This window comes from Passer montanus, unplaced genomic scaffold, assembly GCF_014805655.1.
Source record: "Passer montanus isolate IOZ18808 unplaced genomic scaffold, ASM1480565v1 scaffold68, whole genome shotgun sequence".
Taxonomy (NCBI): Eukaryota; Metazoa; Chordata; class Aves; order Passeriformes; family Passeridae; genus Passer; species Passer montanus.
In genome coordinates, this window is record NW_024371926.1 from 1,576,724 (window position 1) to 1,589,865 (window position 13,142).

The window sequence follows — 13,142 nt, forward strand, 5'->3', positions numbered from 1 at the left end:
CTTGTCCAGGTGAACACCCCCAGCTCTCCCAGCCTGGCTCCAGAACAGAGGCTCCAGCCCCCAGAGCATCTCCGTGACCTCCTCCAGACTCTGTCCAGCAGCTCCTTGTCCCCCTCGTGCAGAGGGGGATACACTGCAGGTGGGGTCTCACACAATACAACTTACACACAAGATTCATTTCCAATTCACAGGTGCCTTTGGAAAAAGCAGGAATTCACACAATCAAACACAAACACAAAGCAAGTTTATTCCTGTTCTGGTGACTTGCAGGGCTGGGGATGGCTCCTCATCTGCAGCCAAAGATTCCTTCAGGCCAGTCCTAGTTGAAAAGTGTCTCTTCTCTCCCCATGAAAGTGATTTGCTTGGTTATTCACAGGATAAACTTTTTCCATAACAGGAGACATTCACTGAATTTTGACTGAGTGCAACATCACACCACCCTGTTCCCAGGGAGCAAGCTGCCTGCCAGCAGGCCACACCAGGGCCCGTGCTCAGGGACTGCACACAGCACTGACACCAGTGTGCCAAAATGAGACATTTGAGAAGATTTTGTTTGCTTGAAAAGGGTTAGAGCTGAATCAAACATCAAAACTTTTGGATTTTAAGTTGCCAAACATGTTTGGTTTTGGATGTTGCCTTTTTTTTTTAAGTTGCCAAACATATTTATAATAGGATTAACTCTAATTCTGTTTTCATGGCCAAGTCTCCAAAATAACCTCATGCCAGCTTCTTAATTTACACTTCTGTAGTAGCTGTTGTTAGGAAACTACATTCCTGCTATTCAGCAAGATCAGTAGAATGCTGCATGTAAAAAGGATTAAGCATAGGAAAAAACAGTGTCTTTCTGAGGGATTCTGGTAATGTCTGCCCAGCTGAACTGAAAAACAAAGCCAAACTGATCTCCACGACATGCCAGAAGACTGCTACAGAAAAAAAAGGATTTTGAAGTCAATACACACATGCATGCATATTTCCACCTCTTGAAACCAGATCTGCATGGGCACACAGGCTACCCTCCATCCTCCCCAGAAAGAACCAAATGGAGGAATATTGAAAACACACCATTGGGTGCATTCTGCTCTCTTCTCAGTCCTCCTCTGAAATAAAAACTAGCCAGGATGAAGCCAAACTCTTGGTATTCATGTAAACACAAGGTTGTTCACCTTCATGTGGCTGAAGTTTCCCCACAGGACTTGGCACTTCTCAGGAACAAGAGCCCAAGATCACAATTTCCCATTTGTTCCACTGTCATCTCCCAGACCAACATTCAGAATTAATTTTTCTTAAGAAATTTCTTTGATTTTGCTTACAATGTTTTTCTGTCTGATCTTAAGCCTCAGAACACTCCAAGAAAATACTCAAAATAGAGAAACTACTAGCAAAGGTCTTGTGTGGACACAGCAGCTTCAAATAAGGTTTTTATTCAAAGGAAGCAGTTATGAGTTTCTCTTCTCCTCCCTGCATGATCCAAACAATACATCAGAAGGATGGACCTAACACATGGGAACTTGGACCCTTGGAAATCAGCCACAAAGCAGAGACTTCAAAAGATGTTTATTAGGAAAACCAGACATTACAAGAGGGCCAAATGGATTGTACAGGACACGTGCAGTTTGTGGTACAATGCAGAGAACAAGAAAAGTCTGCAAATACAGGTAACACACCCACCTGAACTGCTACCATGGGCACATCAATGCTCAGGTCACTTGCCATGAAAGGCAGACACTGGGGTCCTTCAGGTAGCCAGCCAGTCCCTGGGATATTTCACATTTCCTGCAGAAGTACAGATTGTACACAGAGCTTTAATGGCACTTAAAACAAAATTACTGCTCAGGAATTCCTACATCCAAGTTGGGGCATTAATATACTGTATCTCATAAAATTTTATTTCTTTGTTTTCATTCAAGGTCATCTAGATTTCATGTTCTTACAATGCATTTTTCCTCACAGATAATAAAACCTTGCTGTCTACACATGATCCTGCCTAGCAAAGCATATCTGAGATTGTTTGCTTTGTTAGCTAAGGAAGAGATCCAGATCTAATTACCTGTCAAAACAAAGTAATTCAGATGTATTGACAGGCAAGTCCCTTATAGTCCACATCAGAGAATTGAGATTTATATTAGCTAATGCTTTTATTAGGATTTAGAACAAGCAGGTCCTAAACTTGACTAAACCCAGGAATTCTTGTCTTTAAAACACAGCTAACAGCAACCAGGAATCCTCCATCACAGAGTGGAGAGTAAAACTCACTGAGCTCAGCAGAGAAAAATGAGCATGACCAGCTCAATAGCTTCTAGCAACAAGTGTGACACTAACAATAATTCTCAGTCAGGAAAATGAATAGAAAAATATCTCACTGAACAGACTGATGAATTTGCATCTGTGTCTGTATCTTAAAGGACAAATAAATACTGCAAGAATGATTAAAAATCTAATTCTCAAATTAGTCTCTTCTCCTCCCTATGTAATATATAATAAATGCCCTGTTCCTTGCCATTTTGTAATGGCTTTAGCAGCTGTCTGATATCCATAAATCCAACATCTGTCTATAAACTTCAAGGATTGTATTAGAAAAAAAACCAAAACAGATTAACTACCTAGAGCTGGGTTGCCAACCCCTCTGCCCCCTGCCCCAAGCTCTAAACTTACCTTCTCTGTTGCAACACAGCTGTTGGATATGCTATAAATAAAGACAAACATTTCAATCAACACTGAAATTAATAAATGGAGAAAGCCACAGCTAAGACACACAGCACCTAAGCCCTCCTCAGACACATCAGACCACAGGGATCAGATAGGAGTACCTGCCACCAGAGTGCACACTTCAAGTCCATGCTTTAGTGCCCATCACAGTGTCTATCCTTCATCATCTAAAAACAGACCAGAAATAATGGCATTTCAAAGAGGAGAAAGTTATTAAAACAAAGAGCACAGATCCTGCAATCCTACCCCATGGAAAAGAGGGACTCAGCAGATACAAAAGCAGCAAACATGAATAAAATAGAATCCACAGTCTCAGGAAAGGCTCTTCATTAACGTGGTGAATAATCTGAGTGCTAGGTAGTAATATCAATATGCAAATAGTTAATCAACTCTCACACACACTGTTTACAAAACTCCAGTGAGCATGAGCAGGTGTCACACCACCCTCCTGCCTCTCTATAAAGCCAAAGGTAAGTGAAGCCAAGTCACCTATTTCACATGCCACCAACTATCCTAAGTTACTGAGGTAGACTTGGAAAGATCCTTACTGGGTTTTTTTTTTAAATAAGCTACAACTCTTTGCATCAATTATCTGGAAGCTAAAATTTAGGACTGAATCTGGAAACAAGAATGCAGGTGATGTTCACCTGAGCTTCAGCTCACTAAAGGAAATGTGACATACTGCCAGAGCTCTTTTCAGCTACTTTTACACTTCATTTTCTCAATACCACTTTGGAGGTTTGGTCCATGGTAAGTAATGAATATCCACATTTCTTGACTTTAGCAGTAAGGCTTTCTTCTTTTCTAACTCTGTTCCTCCTGCTGTTTTTTAGATGCTTCTCTTAAGCATGCAGAACAAAAAGAAATCCCAGCTATTGTGGAACAGATCATCATCTTTTGCAAACCAGCCATTAAGGAGAGAGAAACTGTTCAGAGATGGATCAACCTGATCATCCTGCAGATGAAATAAAATGCAACAGTCATTTCACTAACATCTGCTCAGGCAATTCATAACGTTGTGCAGCAGTGACATTAACTGGTGTTTGTTTACTCTGTTTTTAAGAAATGGCAAGGATTTGAAGTTCTAAATGACTCTGATGTGCTCATGTGAATAAGGAATAAGCAGGCTGCAAGATTTTGTGTTGCTTATGCAAGTGTAAGAGATGATACCTGTCAAGGTGTCACCAGCAAGGTGCTACTGCAGGAGGCAGTGCACAACCACACTCCCCAAGAGCATTTCCTAACACTAACAGCCAAAAGCCATGAATACCAAACAGCCAATTCCAGAGAAACTAGAGATTTTAAGATTCAAGAACTGTGATCACAACATTCTACTTCTCTAAGAAATAAATGAAGCCTGGAGAGATCAAGAGGCATAAACTAAGCCAGGCTGATGATCCAGCCCAGGCCAGAGACCAGAGATCAAAGAACCCAGAGGAAAATCACTCCCCTCAAATGAATGCAACCAACAAATAACTGTTCCAAGAAGCTGTGAAGGTTGATGGGGTCCTGCCACCAGTGTGTGGATATAAAGCTCTAAAGCTCACTCAAACCAAGCTGACTTCTGCACCTAAAACTCCTAGGTCATAAGATATGCAATTTGTATCAGAAAGGGCTCAGACAACAGAGCAAAACCACAAAGCCAAAAAAGGCTTGATCTTATCCTTCCTGTTACCTCTGGTAGATGGAAACTCTGCCCACTCAGCAGTGCCAGGCAGGCAGCACTACAGAGGTGGGAACACCTCACTGGAATGGGAAGGTTTCAGTCAGGGAAGCAGAATCACCTCTAACAACACCATTAACAAGTATCACCTACTACTGCCACACATTACCCTGCACTCTGAGTGATGTCAGGAGGTTCTATTCATGGACAAAACCTACCAGAATGAACAAAAGGACTGAAAATATTTTATTTCTTTTAAATGTAAACCAGGCAGGAGGCTGGAAGACCAAGCCTTGAAGAGCCACAATAAAAAGGGGAAAAGGTCCAAGCCCAAAGGGAAAGGGTCACACATGAAGTAGAAATACAGACCATGGCAAAATATATAAATGCTGAAAAGCTGCAAAGCTACACTTTTTGTTTGGACTTTGGCAAGACCAGGAACTTCCCTAAGAGAAACTGGAAAGGATGCAGGTGTATGGGGCCTGACACCTTTGTGACCAAAGAGAGAGAGGCTGCAGACATAGGTCAAGCACAAAGACAGCAAGGGTTGAGCAAGGAAAAGGTGCACCAAAGCCTTACCTCTCTCCAGCTCCCAAGGGCTGTCCTCCTTCAGCCAGCTTGTGCAGCTCTGTGCTGCTTTTCACCAGGAATCAATGGACAAAACACCAGAAATGTTTGGTTCTGCTCTTCTCCCAACCCAAATCACACGTGAAAAAAGCAGGCAGTGAGCTCCACTCCTGAGAACACCATTGACTTTTATCCTCCTCTGCCTCTCTCTTGTCAGTCTCACAAATATTCCACTTGAGCCTTGCAAAGCAGCAGGTACCTGAGAAGGCACTGAGTAAGGTGACACCCAAAAAGATGTTTTCAGACAAATATAATGAGCAGTTACACAAACACTTCTCAATCTCACCTCTACTAAAAACTCATTAAAACTCAGCTTCCTAATCACTTCAATTTAAAATAATGAAAACCAGGAAGATGTGAAATATGTTGGGGTTTTCTTTTTTCCTTCTTAAATGTTTGCAAGGAGTTCTAAACTGTAAGGTAAATATAAGTCAAGCCTTCTGACCATGCTGACTACTGGTGCATGATGAACCATAAGAGACTGAAAGGGACAAAGCCTATGTCCAGAAGATGTAGAAAACACCTAGAAAAGGAAAAATATTCACAAAATGTAACAATAAATATTGAAAAGAAACTAGGGAGTCATATAATCTTCTGTCCAACTTCTCTACTTGCCAGTTATTTCTTGGGGTTTTTTTTAAATTTTCCCCCCAGTGTAAGGTTGCAAAGGGGCACTGAGAAGCCATCTACTGGTATGCCCAAATTCCTTCAGTCAAGATTAAACTGAAATTTGTGTGCAACACTGTAAGAAGCAATTATAAATACTTCAAAAGCAAGTTTTGCCTGAGCAGTTTCAATTCAAAAACCACTGGGCTAAAAATAAACTTGATTTAAGTAGTGGAGCATATCTTGATTATTCCAGGTATTATTCTAACAAGTTTAAGTGCATGGTACCCAGCCCAAGAATCCAGGATGTGACTGATGCTTGTGCTCTAATAATCCCTTTCCACATGTTCCCTCTTCTGCCAGACATCAGCCAGCAGCTGCATCAGGCAGTGAAGAGCAGCACTGCCCTGCAGGCTACAACCCAGAGCACTGCACAGGCCAAGAGCCACCTACAGGGAAATAGCAATTTTGCTAGATTTTTGTAAATTTAAAATATATCCAGGCTCCAGCTGATTTCATACTGTGCCACAGCTTTAGCATCCTAGTGTGTGTGCAGAGGCTAGAATACCACATGGTATAAATGAAGTCCTGAAATCCTTTCAGGAAAGCCAGCAAACAAACTTCTCCACACAAACAAGGAGAGATAACAACTCAATTCATATGGCATCATGAATGTTCTTCAGGGATTATGAGATGAGAATGGAAGCTAAAACATTATTAGTAGATTAAGGAGTCCAGGCACTTGTGTAGTAAGATATAAAAATGAGTTTTAACTTCTTCACAGCCTGATTTCTGATTGCTGTTAATAACTATAGTTTCTAAAAAAGCTTATTTAGACAACTAATAGAGAAATAAAAAGTGTGCATTTACACAGCCATAGGCTTTTTCTCCCCCTTTCATTCTGCCAGCAGCCATCTTCTTACAGGCAGCATTAAAACACCTGCACTGGCTGAACTGTTTCAATGACAGGACTGAACCATGAGTGTAACAAGCAAATGAACATCTAATCACACATCTCAATTTTCATCAAGCAATCCTATCTCTGTAAGTAACTGCAATCATTCTCAGGCTCTTGGTATTAAAAGTCTGATTGTGGGGTTTTTTCTCACTAAAGGTTTTGTGGTCTCAGTTTGGAACAGAGAAGAATTTTTTGCTAACACAAGCAGAGGCTCTGTGCATCAAAAAGGAGTCTGTCTTTGCTTGAGATCCACCTGGCCCTGCCAATCCCACGCTTCCTCCTGGAAGTTCTCTTACATATTTATACACTGCAGTTCCTCCATGCCTAGGGGATTAATCAATTCAGGCATCATTATCTAATTTTCACCTACCAACACAGTACCTGACAATAGAGAATCAATGTGAATTATGTACCCCATGTTTCTGTTACATCAAGAGCAAAGTTCAGTCTCTATGGCAAGATCCAGCTCTGTATCTGAAAAACATGCATTTTTAAATTAAAAAAAAAAAAGTTACACCAAACATCCTTGTGGTCTGTCCTGCATTAATTATTACTAGAGGCTTTGTAAGAAATACACAATGGTTAAAAAGATGCAAAACACACAACTTCTTTGCACTTCAAGCTTGTAGAAGCTCAAACAAAGAGCCACAGAAGACAGCACAGATATCATTTAGTGTTAGTACTTCTCCTCCTCTCCTGGTTACCCAGCCTACAAGCATGTTGCTCCTTTGGATTTGGATTTCATGCATTAGTGAAGAAGACTGCCTCTACTGGTCTAATATACAACTGCTTTCCTAAATGTCTGATGTCCCCTCTTTTTCCCAAGGTCACTCATTCTGTAGAAACATCGAGTAGAAAACTTTCTGAGCTAATTCACTTCCACCCTTTGTTCACATAAAAGCAAGACTGAAAATAGCCTATCTCAGTAGGAAGATCCTATCTGCAGACACATGCTTTCATTTGCACGTGATAGCTCAAACAAGACAAGTCTACCAAAAAATAGACCAATTTTCTTCAGAATGCCAAAATATTATTGCCACCCTGCAGAAATAATCTTCATGGAAAGTCAGGATATCACACCTGAATCCCAAGAACTCGAATATATGGCCTTTGTATAATTAGAAACACAGAATCAGTAGAAAAAGCTCAAATAAGTGAAAATTACTAAAGTTAAAGGAAAAAAAAACATTCCAAGTGTTGCCTCTGAGAAGAAGGATGATTATTCCCACCACAAAATTGGACTCTAAAGCTTTATGCTAGAGTCTAGACTTTGCTGTAACAGAAGAGCACTGCTTTTCATGTATTCCTGAAATGCAAATTTCCATTGCTACATATCCCTCAGCCAAAGAAGGGGTGGAGCTAATCACAGCAATTAAGAGCTGAGCAACCACATTAGTGCTCTTCCATATGTATAAACAAACACTCTGCCCATCCCACACTGCTCACATCTCATACCAGGAAAATCACTAAGAGCTACTCAAATACTTGCACATCTGGATCTCATTTCAGCAACTTCTACTGATACAGCCACACATTTGATGTTCTTTAGCTACTTCTATTTTAAACCTCAGCCTAGCTGCTAGAAGGATTTTTCAAGCTACTTCCAAGGGAAGAAAAAAGATGACCTACATTGGTGAAGACACCTCTCTGGCCACACAGCCTCCCACCATGGGGAAGGTGCAGCCTTCACTGCACAGATCTCACTCTGGCTCAGTGAAATAGATTTAATTTGTGACCTTTAGATTTTACATGCTACACTGCAAACCCTTCTGAACCCACACTCCTAAGGCACATAAAAGAAACATCCACTTGACATGAGAGAAAAGGCTAAAACTTTACAACCAAGAGTCAGTGAAGTAAAAAAGGAGAGGGAAAAAAGCACATTTATTTTCTATGAACTGCCATGGAAGAAACATAGAGAAGATTTCATGTTTACCAGAACACTACAGAAAATATATGTTCTAATGCTTCACAAACATGATGAATGTTTTTTTGCATTAAATGATTTTAGGAGCAAATTAGCTCCTAAGTACATGCCTACATTTCTCTGCTACATCTATCATCTAGATGCTGACAAAATTAGTAACTCAAGTTCTCATATTTCATGTAGGTAAGGAATAGTATCAAAGAAATTTGAAGAATCCTGCAGTATTTTTACCCCTACAGACCACATCAAAAAATAATTTGAGAAACAGCAAGGTACACTCAAAAAAATCTCAAACCTTGCAGCATAGCTTTGCATCTGCACCAGCAGCTTGTTGGCTCAACACATCCAAGAGATTGCAGGAAATGCTTTTCTCCTCCTTCTCTCTACATAAGGAGACAAGCAGAGCTGAACATCCAACCAACAACACAAGAGGAAAGGAAGAGCAGAACTGAGAAGCTACAATGCTACCATGAAGGGTTTAAGCATCCTCATTTCTCAGGAACCTTCAATTCAATGTCTCTACTCATAATCACTGGTCTGTACAGCATGAGAGTAGCAAGAACTGCTGGATGGTCAAGTACCACTTAGGATCTGAATGAGAAGCAGCTGAGAAATCCTGCTGGCAAGTTCATCAGGAGAACTGCTACAGACTCATTCTTCAACCTGAAACTGAATTTTGCCTCTGACCTATGTGTTCAGCTCAGCAGTGCTCTATCAAAACGCCTAAAGACTGCTTACTAGGTGTAATGCAATGTATTAGCACCCTGCAAATGTACAGCAGTTTGAAAATCAAAGCTAGAGAAATCAAAAATAACATGCCTGGCATAAAGACTGACTAGATACTCATTAACAGGGTTTTTGTAGTGAATAGCTGAGAAATCCTGCTGGCAAGTTCACCAGAACTGTTACAGACTCACTCTTCAACCTGAAACTGAATTTTGCCTCTGACCTGTGTGTTCAGCTCAGCAGTGCTCTATCAAAACACCTAAAGACTGCTTACTAGGTGTAATGCAATGTATTAGCACCCTGCAAATGTACAGCAGTTTGAAAATCAAAGCTAGAGAAATCAAAAATAACATGCCTGGCATACAGACTGACTAGATACTCATTAACAGGGTTTTTGTAGTGAACCCCTAAATAATAGCTGAAAGAAAATTGGTGGGACAGAAAAACAAATTTGACAGAAATGGTTATGGGTAGGAGTCATCTTTAAAGCTGTGTTCACCAAAAATTTTAAATTGAATCCAGAACTGTTTGGAAATGGGAGAATAAAGGTGGCTGCTCAAATTTCTGGAGTAAGCACAATGGGATAAGCATGACTGTCCTTATTTATGAGCTACTGCTCAGCTATCTGGCTATTAAAGGACCTTTTTATGATCTACACTCCTCCAGTTTTTGACCCTGTTGAGCTTGGCTTGCAGAATGTTAGTGTGCTAATATTCTCCTGGCCTAATTTTTAGCACTGTACAAGATCTCTGGATTCCCAGAAGAGTTCTATGAACCCCTCACCACAGCCCTTTCAACTCCGACCTTCCTGATACTGCATCAAGGACACTTCCAAGGTGGGAAGAGAACACCCACTGCATCATGAACAGATTTATAAAATACCTGAAAAGTGGCCATATCAGCAAAAACAGAAAGCAAAAAGAATTCAGTTATTTTCCTCTTCCTGGAGTATCACCCAGGTAACTCTGGTAAGAGGCCCCAGAGACCTGATGTGAGATAGAGCCATCCCTGCCAGTAACTCATGTTTACTGAAAAATGATCCAGCTGTTCCTGAACTGCTGCATTTGTGGGGTGTTTCCCAAATGTGCCCAGCTACCACCTACCTGCAAGGACACTACTGCAACTCCTCTGCCCTTCCTAGGGAGAGATGGAAAAGGTGCCCAGTCCGCAGGGTGCTGAGAGCACAGCCATGCTGTCCTTCTTTGTTTGGGACTTTGGGTTTTTTGTAAAGGTTGTTGGATTGGTTTTGGCTTTTTTTAAGAATTAGAACTATTTTTAATCACAGGACTTTTAGCCCATGCATCGTTTCACTTCTCTTTTCCTGCAGTTGTTAAAGCAGCACAGCAGGGAATTCCAGAACAGAAAGCAGCATCCATTGCTGAGAGCTGAATGCTCTCCAGAATTAGAATCCTCTCCTATCATGAAATTAATGCTTATACCACATCTCCTCTGAAATTCCAGCTGGGTATGCACCTTCTGCACATCAAATCTGACCTGTCTGAAGGTATGTCAGAAAGAATAATGTCATGTGACCAGGAGCTGATACAATGGATGCTTATTTCTCAAAATCAAAATGTAAATAAAATCACCTGTCACAGGTTGCTGTGAAGATTTAAAAACAGAAAAAACCGTGTATCCTACACTTACACAATCTGCAGGAAGTTCAACAGGAGAATCCAATGAGAAGACTGTATGCTCACTGGTGCTAAAGATGGAAGAAAGTGAAGCTTGTGTCTGAAGCAAGGAGGGCAGAACTGGAATTTGGTCTGCTTTTCATTCTTTTTTCCCTTTTTTTTTTTTTGCCTTTAATGCAATTTGGCAGCTTATGATGACATAAATACATACTGACATTGTGTTTTAAACTGATGAACTTCATGATAGAAGAGACTGGTGTTTTATGAAAGGAGCATGTCCCATTCCCATTATTTTCAGCTATCTCCAAATTCCACATGTGCAAAAGCCAATCCATTCAGTTGCCTTTTTTCCTGTAAGGACCTTGCCATCTGCTTCCTTTCCCAGAGACAGGCCACCTTTGCATGTGCAACACATCCTACTACACTCACTATCAGCAGCTCCATGGGACATGCAGATTGGAAAATCCAGAATTAAGAGATCTTCTTTTTTCTGTATATAATCTTTCAAGTGAAACAACATTGATGATTTTGTGTGATCACAACTGTTCTCAAGTCGCAGTATGCCAAGGTTTATCTGGAATGAAACAAATACTTCATTTCTGAAAATTCCTTACAAAATACCTGTACTCACCAGGCACATTTCTTCTGCAGTTGGTGTCAGAACTGGCATGCTATTCAGTCCCACGGTAAACAATGACTGCACCTGGAATGCTCCTCTAGCCTAGTAAGCTTTTCCAACTCCTCTGCTCCTTTCCAAGTACTGCATGAACAAGCAGGAAAAGACAAGTCTGCTGGCTGAGGAAAGGTGCAAGATGAGCAGGTGCCATGAAGAATTTAACATGTCCAAGTATTTGATTTGCAAACCTGTTCTTCAGCTTTTGCTATTTGTTTGTCTAGAATCAACATATGCCCTCCACAAAGAGATGATTATTAAAATTCAGTGGGATTTTATAACCTACAACTGTCCCTTGGTACAAAAGCCATTCTCTCTTGATTAGTGCCTTCTAAGCATTATCATGTTCAATACATAAAAGATTCAAACTCATGATATGCCAGTTTTGTTATTTCCAAGGCAAATTTTTATTATTTTCCAGAGATCTACTTGGACACTTTTCTTAACAGCATTCTTAAGCTTTGAAGAGTGTGCTGCAAATTCTTTGCTTTTCCACATGTGGGGAAAGAAATCCAATCCATACCTGGATTCAATTAGAGAGGAAGAATTTAATGTTCAAAATGTTTTATGCTTCCAGCACTCCTAAAAAAGCATCCACCTTTCTTCTGAAGTTCAAGTCATCTTTATTTTCAAATTAATTTCAAGAACCTATACCATGTCTCCTTTGAACATGGACAAATTTAACCTCAACCTTTACCTTCCATACCTGCAATCTCTCCATGGTAATGGCAGATTTTGAAAGCTATTCCAGTGCTCAGGTCTGTGGAGCTCACATCCTCCCTCCTCCCACACCAACCCTTTCACTTACTGAAGGAAATGAGAAAGAAAGTTTTCTTACCTATAACTCCAAGGTTAATGTCCCCTGCGAACCCCACCTAGCAAGTCGACATCATGACATGTCAGGTCAGCCTCAACCACGCTTCCCTGATAGTCAGGTAAAAGGAAGGAGTTAAAATACAAAATTGACACTTGCAGATTTCTGGACATCAGAAAATATATTCTGAACTGTCTTTCAGAGCTTCTGGTAACCTCCAAGTTGTTAAAACAACATTTCTTCAGAGGGATTCTCCTGTTCTAAAATTTCAGAAGTTCCTGATCAATAACCAAGTATCGCAGATCCACCTTGACTATTTTATTTGAATAGTTGATGGTTTCCCTTCAGTACAAGTGCTTTTTTTCTCCCTATTCTAAACATTTTATCAACTAATGCATGCTCAACAAAACTGCTCTGGGTTTCAAAGGACAATTTAAGCCAATAGACTACAACAGCTTCATTCAAGTTCTAAGTTAACAGAAGCTCTAACTTCTTTTTGTTGTTGTTTTAGAAAAAACAGGAACACAAGGTGGTACACTCTTTCTATAAGGCTCTGAGCTACTCACATAGGCCACATGAATAACAGAATTCTACTGACAACCTCCACCTTAAGCAATCCTCAATCACACACATACTCCACCTCAAGTCATGCATGATCACAGATTGCTGATGACAGATTTCTAGGAGATGTCCTTGCTGTTCTATGGATGGGCCACGAACATTTTTGGATAACAATTAAGTCTTGCTGAAAATACATTCATTCAGTAGGGTTGATGGGTCTTGGTACCAAATGTTTTTGAGAGGTTTA

At 40.4% G+C, this 13,142-nt stretch overlaps 1 long non-coding RNA gene across 1 annotated transcript; it reads right to left on the bottom strand.

Moving 5' to 3' along the window:
* Positions 1–232: 232 nt before the first annotated feature.
* LOC120511663 lies at positions 233–9,342 on the bottom strand. Its single transcript, XR_005629792.1, has 2 exons — positions 4,949–9,342; positions 233–2,873 (listed from the first exon to the last, which is right to left on the bottom strand). It is a non-coding gene; the product is annotated as an uncharacterized LOC120511663 (long non-coding RNA).
* Between the last annotated feature and the right edge of the window lie 3,800 nt (positions 9,343–13,142).